The sequence below is a fragment of the Cynocephalus volans genome, chromosome 10 (genome assembly GCF_027409185.1).
Source record: "Cynocephalus volans isolate mCynVol1 chromosome 10, mCynVol1.pri, whole genome shotgun sequence".
Classification (NCBI taxonomy): Eukaryota; Metazoa; Chordata; class Mammalia; order Dermoptera; family Cynocephalidae; genus Cynocephalus; species Cynocephalus volans.
In genome coordinates this window covers 99,448,303-99,455,576 of record NC_084469.1, presented here as the reverse complement: position 1 = coordinate 99,455,576, position 7,274 = coordinate 99,448,303, and the positions used below count along the sequence as shown (strand labels likewise).

Below are 7,274 nucleotides of genomic sequence, written 5' to 3'. Positions count from 1 at the left end.
TTATCTCTAAAAATTCCATCTTCCTATGTTTGTTTTTATTCTTAGCTTCATTTATTAGATGACTACTTAGTTCCTTTACTTTTGCTTTCTTTAATAACGGGATCATTAAGGTTCTAAACATTTATCCAAGTTTAGTTTTCTCAGTTTCAGGGATTTCAATATGAAATGTTCTGTTTGCTGTTTTGGGGACAGCTTACAAGTTTTCTCTTTTATTCGAGTCATTGGCCCTTCATCCTTGGTGGCCTGTATGTGAGGGGGCTGTGTGATGGGGGGGCATGGTGCTCTTTTTTTGTTTATTCCTTTATTCCTCCCCACCCACAGGCAACCATTCCAGAGAGTCTGAGGATCCGATTCTGCAAGATGCAGTCTTCCCGGGTGCACGTGGTTTTCATTTACCCTAATGGTTTTGGGTTCTGCTATATCTTGCTCTTGTTTCTTCTTTGCTCTGCTGGCATTTTGGTTTTCTGTGGGTTTGTTTGTTTGGGTTTTGTTGTCGGTGGTGGTGGTGGTGGTGGCTGGTATGGGGACGCGAACTCTTGACCTTGGTGTTATCAGCTCCCCGCTCTAACCAAGTGTGGTTTTTGTTTGAATCAGAATCTACACGCCGGTCACTGTTCACTGCTTCCCAGCATGTCCAGGAGTCATGTCCACCTTGAACCCCTCGCTCTGTCCCAGCGTGACTGAGACACTGTGCTTTAGTCTGGATCGACCCTGTGTGGAGGAGACAGAGCTGCAGCAGGAGACAGAACATCACAGAGAAAGACAACATCCTGGGACCCGTTGGCAAGCCAGCCCCAGAGCACTACGGCGACGAGGAAGAGGAGGACAGTGAAGAGGACTGAGAGGATCCTGAGGACGCAGAGGACATGACGAGGTGAATGAGTACGAGGCACCTGAGGACGGACAGGTGGACAAGGTGAGCACGGAAGGCAATGGACAGGATCAGGACCAGTGGAGGATCTGGCTAGACAGAGCGGCATGGCCTCAGGGGACTCCAGTCCACCGCAAGCTGCCTGCACCCCCTTACCCTGCAGAACCAGCTGATGGCCTGAGGGCCTGAAAGCTCACCCTTGGGCATCTCCTCAGCTGCCTGCAGGACTCGGTCTTCTTAAGGTTGTTTTTGGCTATGATGAGGCACTTTGGAAGATCCATCCACGTTGCTGCCTGCAGATGCTGTCTTTCCTCCACCTGCCCACCGGTCTCCCTAGGGTGCATCTCTCAGTTTTGCTGTCCACTCTCCCAGGTCATCCGTCTGCTCTTTTTTTTTCATGGTTTGCAGAAATGTGTTACAATTGAAGGATGTTTAATCTTCTGCTCCATGAGCATCCGTCCAGCTGCCTGTCCGTGGGGAAGCTGCTCATGGTCTGCTCGCGAGTCCTCAGGACCGGAGCCTGCTGCCCTCGTTCCCGGCCAGCACTGCACCCCCTGGTTGCCAGGTCTGGTTTCTTTCTGTCTTTCTTTCTTTTTTAAGTTTATTAATTAATTTATTTATTTTGTGAATTTTACAAGTAATTTTTTAAAAATTTTTAAATTTTTTCTTAATTTTATTTTGTCAATATACAATGTGGTTGATTATTGTGGCCCATCACCGAAACCCCCCTCCCTCCTTCCTCTCCCCCCTCCCACCCAACAATGTCCTTTCTGTTTGCTTGTCGTATCAGCTTCAAGGAATTGTAGTTGTTATGTCTTCTTCCCTCCCCCCCGTTTTTTTTGTGTGTGTGTGAATTTATTTATTTATTTTTAGCTCCCACCAATAAGTGAGAACATGTGGTATTTCTCTTTCTGTGCCTTACTTGTTTCACTTAATATAATTCTCTCAAGGTCCATCCACGTTGTTGCAAATGGCAGTATTTCATTCGTTTTTATAGCTGAGTAGTATTCCATTGTGTAGATGTACCATATTTTCCGTATTCACTCATCTGATGATGGACATTTGGGCTGGTTCCAACTCTTGGCTATTGTAAAGAGTGCTGCAATGAACATTGCGGAACAGGTATACCTTCGACTTGATGATTTCCATTCCTCTGGGTATATTCCCAACAGTGGGATAGCTGGGTCGTATGGTAGATATATCTGCAATTGTTTGAGGAACCTCCATACCATTTTCCATAGAGGCTGCACCATTTTGCAGTCCCACCAAGAATGTATGAGAGTTCCTTTTTCTCCGCAACCTCGCCAGCATTTATCGTTCAGAGTCTTTTGGATTTTAGCCATCCTAACTGGGGTGAGATGGTATGTCAGTGTGGTTTTGATTTGCATTTCCCGAATGCTGAGTGATGTTGAGCATTTTTTCATATGTCTATTGGCCATTCGTATATCTTCCTTAGAGAAATACCTTCTTAGCTCTTTTGTCCATTTTTTAATTGGGTTGCTTGTTTTTCTCTTGTAAAGTTGTTTCAGTTCCTTGTATATTCTGGATATTAATCCTTTGTCAGATGTATATTTTGCAAATATTTTCTCCCACTCTGTTGGTTGTCTTTGAACTCTGTTAATTGTTTCTTTTGCTGTGCAGAAGCTCTTTAGTTTGATATAATCCCATTTGTTTATTTTTCCTTTGGTTGCCCGTGCTTTTGGGGTCGTATTCATGAAGTCTGTGTCCAGTCCTATTTCCTGAAGTGTCTCTCCTATGTTTTCTTTAAGAAGTTTTATTGTTTCAGGGTGTATATTTAATTCTTTAATCCATTTTGAGTTGAGTTTAGTGTATGGTGAAAGATATGGGTCTAGTTTCATTCTCCTGCATATTGATATCCAGTTCTCCCAGCACCATTTGCTGAAGAGGCAGTCTCTTCCCCAGTGCATAGGCTTGGTGCCTTTGTCAAAGATCAGATGGCTGTAGGTGTGTGGGTTGATTTCTGGATTCTCTATTCTATTGCATTGATCAATGTGTCTGTTTTTATGCCAGTACCATACTGTTTTGGTTATTATAGCTTTTACAAGTAATTTTTAATTTTTCATTTCAAGTTCATGCAAGTGGCATATTTACAATTAAAAATCATAGTTTCTGAATAAACACCTTCATCAAGAGATCTTAAGAGAGTTTTCTTTTGTCATTTTTTCTATTTATTTGTTTAGTTTTATTAGTTCCCACATATTAGTGAAAACATGTGGTATTTCTCTCTTTTTTTTTAAATTTTGTTTTTGGCAGCTGGCTGGTAAGGGGATCCAAACCCCTGACCTCAGTGTTACAACACAGTGCTCTAACCAACTGAGCTAACCAGCCAGCTGTCTTTCTTAACCTAATATAATAAAGACACTGACTGAAAAAAAAATAATCTGCAAGTTTTAATTTTTTTCTTGAGATATAATTCATACATCATAAAATTCACCCCTTTAACGTGTCCACTTGGGTGGTTTTCACTACAGTCACAAGACTGTGCAACTATCACCATGATCTAATTCCAGAACATTTTCATTATAAAAAAAACCCCACAAAAAAATAAAACCCACACCCTTTAGCAGTCACCCTTTTCTCTTCGCCCCTGACAACCACTAATCTACTTTATGTCTCTATGGATTTGCCTGTTCTGGATACAGTAGCTCCCCTCCCCTTTATCCCTGGGGGATACATTTCAAGACCCTCAGTGGATGCCTGGAACCGTGGATGGTACCGATCCTATATTTGCTGCTTTTTCCTATGCACATATACCTATGACAAAGTTTAATTTATAAATTAGGCACAGTAGGAGATTAACAATAACTGATAGTAAAATAGAACAATTATAACAATAACTGTAATAAAAGTTATGTAAATAAAAAGTCTTTCAAAATATCTCATTGTATTGAACTTATCCTTCTTTTTCTTGTGATGATGTGCGCTGATAAAATGCCTACGTAAATGGAAAATTCCATAAATAAACAATGTATAACTTTGAAATTGCATGCCATTCTGAGTAACATGCTGAAATCTCCGTCCAGCCCGGATTACTGCCAGTCACATAGTAGCCATCATGATTATCAGGTTGAAAGTCACGCTATCACAGTGTTTGTGTGCAAGTAACCCTTATTTTACTTAATAATGGCCCCCAAGTGCAAGAGGAGTGATGTAGTTAATACTTTCAGACCACGGTTGACCGGGGATAAATGAAACCATGGAAAACAAAACCATGGATAGTGGGGAACTAGAATATTTTACACGAGTGGAAGCGTACAGTATGTGACTTTTGTGTGTGGCTTCTTTCATTGAGCAAAATGTTCTCAAGGTTCACCTGTGTTGGAGCATGGGTCAGCGCTTCAATCCTTATGTGGCTGGACTACAGTCCATAGTGGGGATGGACCACATACCTATTATCCGTCCATTGGTTGATCGACTTTTGGGCTGTTTCCACTTTTTGGCTATTACAATGCACTTTGGAAGATCCACCCATGTTGTTCCCTGCAGATCCTGTCTGTCCTTCCATCTACCCACGGGTCTCCCTACTATGTACCTCCCAGCTTCACTGTCCACCCTCTCAGCAGCAGACCCCAGCCCCTTCCAAATCACCACCAAGGAAAATGATGATGCAATAAACATGATGGTTCCTCTTTTTGTTTTTGAAATTGCATTCTGCCCTTGTGTTTTTGATGAAATCAGTATATTTTCTATTTCTCTGAAGATAATAATTATGGGGTTGTGTTGCTTCTTTTTTTTTTAAGTTTTCTTCTTTTTGCACTGTTTTTGTTTCTTGAGGGCTTTTTCTTTTTTATCTTCCTATGTTTATTCTGGTCTCTGTCTTTGATTTCAGAGGTTTTACTAAATCTGATACAGATGAGATTATGTCCTGATAAACAAATCGTAAGTTGAAAATATTACAAGTGGAAAATGCATTTAATATGTCTAACCTACCGAACACCATAGCTCAGCCTAGACTACCTCTCACGTGCTCAGAACACTTCCATTAGCCTACAGTTGAGCAAAATCACCTAACACAAGGCCTGTTTGCAGTGGATTGAATGTCCCCCCCAAACTCATTGAAGCTTAATTCTCTCTGTAACTGTTGAGTGTGGGAAATTCAATCACGGTGGTTAAATGTGGGGCCTTGAAGAGGTGATTGGATTGTGAGGACCATGCCCTCGTGAAGGGATTGATCTATTCTTGGAATAGTGGGACTGGTTCTGTTGGCTTTAAAAGGAGAGTGACTGAGGACGTGAGTCTCTCTCTCTGCTCCACCACTCTCGCCATGTGACAACCTGCACTGAGGTAGAATCACCTCACCAGATGTGTTCCCTGGACTTTGGACTTCCAAGCCTGCAAAACTGTAAGCAATCAATATTTTATTTCTTTATAAATTACCCAGGGCCAGGTATTTTGTTATAAGCAACAGAAGTGGACTAATACACTATTTTATAATAAAGTGTTGAGTGGCTCATGTAATTTACTGAATACTTGACTGAGAGTGGAAAACAGATGGTTGTATGGGTACTCAGAGTAGTTTCTGCTGAATGAGTATTGGTTTTGCACCATTGTGAACTCAAACCATAATGAGTGGAACCATTATGAAGTTGGAGATCATATTTGAATGCGGGGTACTCAGGCTGAAATGCTTGGGGGGAGGTGTTCATGTCAGTGGGGAGCTTCAATGTAGGAGATCTTTCCCAGGGGTCCCCCCTAACATCAGTCCCTGTAGGTCTTTCCTCTGGGACCAACTGGATTCTCTAGAGAAGACTCCCAGCCTCCCAGGTACGTGTGGGGGCAGGAGGAGGGGCAGTGCCCTTGGCAAACTGCTTTATTGGGGTCCAGTAGGGAAGGGACGGGCAATCTTCTTTCTGATCTGATCTCTTGTTTTCAACATGGCACCTCTTCCTCCCCCATCACTCCTGCCTCCCAGTTGGAAGCAAATTTCCCCAGAAAATCAACTTTCTACCCATTAGGAAATCCCTACCCCTTATTTCTTTAAATACTGCTCTTCTCCCTAACAGTTTTCATTGATACCAGCTATTTATTGAACACCTACAACATGACAAGCACCATGCTAGGTACTGACAACACGGCACTGAGCCAATCAGATGATTCATGCTCCATGGACCTTGGCCATTCTGGTTCCTTCTAGAAACTTCCCTATTGGGGTACCTGAATTTATCCACCATGTTCCTTAGAACTTTTTCTCCCATAGTTTCCATCTTTCACTGACTTGCCTTATCTCTAATTGGTTATGTTTCTAACATTCATGGTGGGAGACATTTTTGCATGTAAATATATGTAGATCTGTCTCATCTTTTTTTTTTTTTTTTTAGCAGCCACGTAGTATATATACATACCACATACATACATGGCCATATCATTATGTAGCTAGCCAATATTCTATTACTGGACACTTAGATTGCTTCTGATTTCTTGCTGTTATTATAATATATATAACTATATATTTTTACCTTTATATAGAATTGTGGCTGAAACTTTGCTTAAGTCTTTAGTTATTTTCCTAGGATCAAATCCTAGAAGAAGAACTTCTGGGTCAAAGGCCATTCATTAGACTTTTTGATACATGTGACCAGTTGCTTTCCAGAAATGTCCATCCCCAATGGGCAAAGCGGAGGCTCCGGCAAGTGACGCCCCTAGGTCCCTGGAAATCAACTCACCAAACTGGGGAGAGAAATCGATAGAAAATCCACATGCATCAGTCATACTGGCCATGAGAGCAGCCCAGGCGCTGGAGACTCAGTCTGTCTCTGGCCCCAAACAAAAAGGAAAAAGGACGCAAGGAACTGTCTTTCTGGAACCCAGCAAAAGAGAAAAGAGCTCTGGCTGGAATAAGGGGGCCCAGCGTGTAGCCTGGGAATCTGCTCCAATGGACACAGCTCCTTTCACTGCCTTTCATAGGCTCAGTACCTGGTTTCCTCTCTGCTGTGGTTTGAATGTCCCCCCAAAACTCATTGAAGCTTGGATTGTGTCCACCAAGTTTTATGTATTAAAAAGTTGGCCCCTGCTGTGACTCTTAAGAAGGTGGGAAATCCTATTATGGTCATTCAAAGGCAGGGCCTTGAAGAGGTGTTTAGATTGTAGGACTGTGACACAGTGAATGAATTAACAATGGTGGTCAGGTGTGTGTTCTGAGGACTTTAAAAGAACAGCACATGAGACCTTAGTCTCTCTCTGCTCCACCATTTTTTGCCATGGGAGACCCCTGGGTCACTGTCACCACCAAGACTCTCACCAGATGTGTTCCCTGGACTTTGGATTTCCCAGTCTCTGAAACTGTAAGCAATAATTCTTTTCTTTATAAATTACCTCGTTTCAGATATTTTGTTATAAGCAACAGAAATGGACTAATACACTCTCCAAATCTGGCAGCTTTGGT

The 7,274-nt window shown here is 42.1% G+C and overlaps 1 pseudogene; it reads left to right on the top strand.

The window, feature by feature from the left end:
* The first annotated feature begins 643 nt into the window (after positions 1 to 643).
* On the top strand, positions 644 to 1,060 carry LOC134387538 (anaphase-promoting complex subunit 15-like; annotated as a pseudogene).
* Positions 1,061 to 7,274: the final 6,214 nt, after the last annotated feature.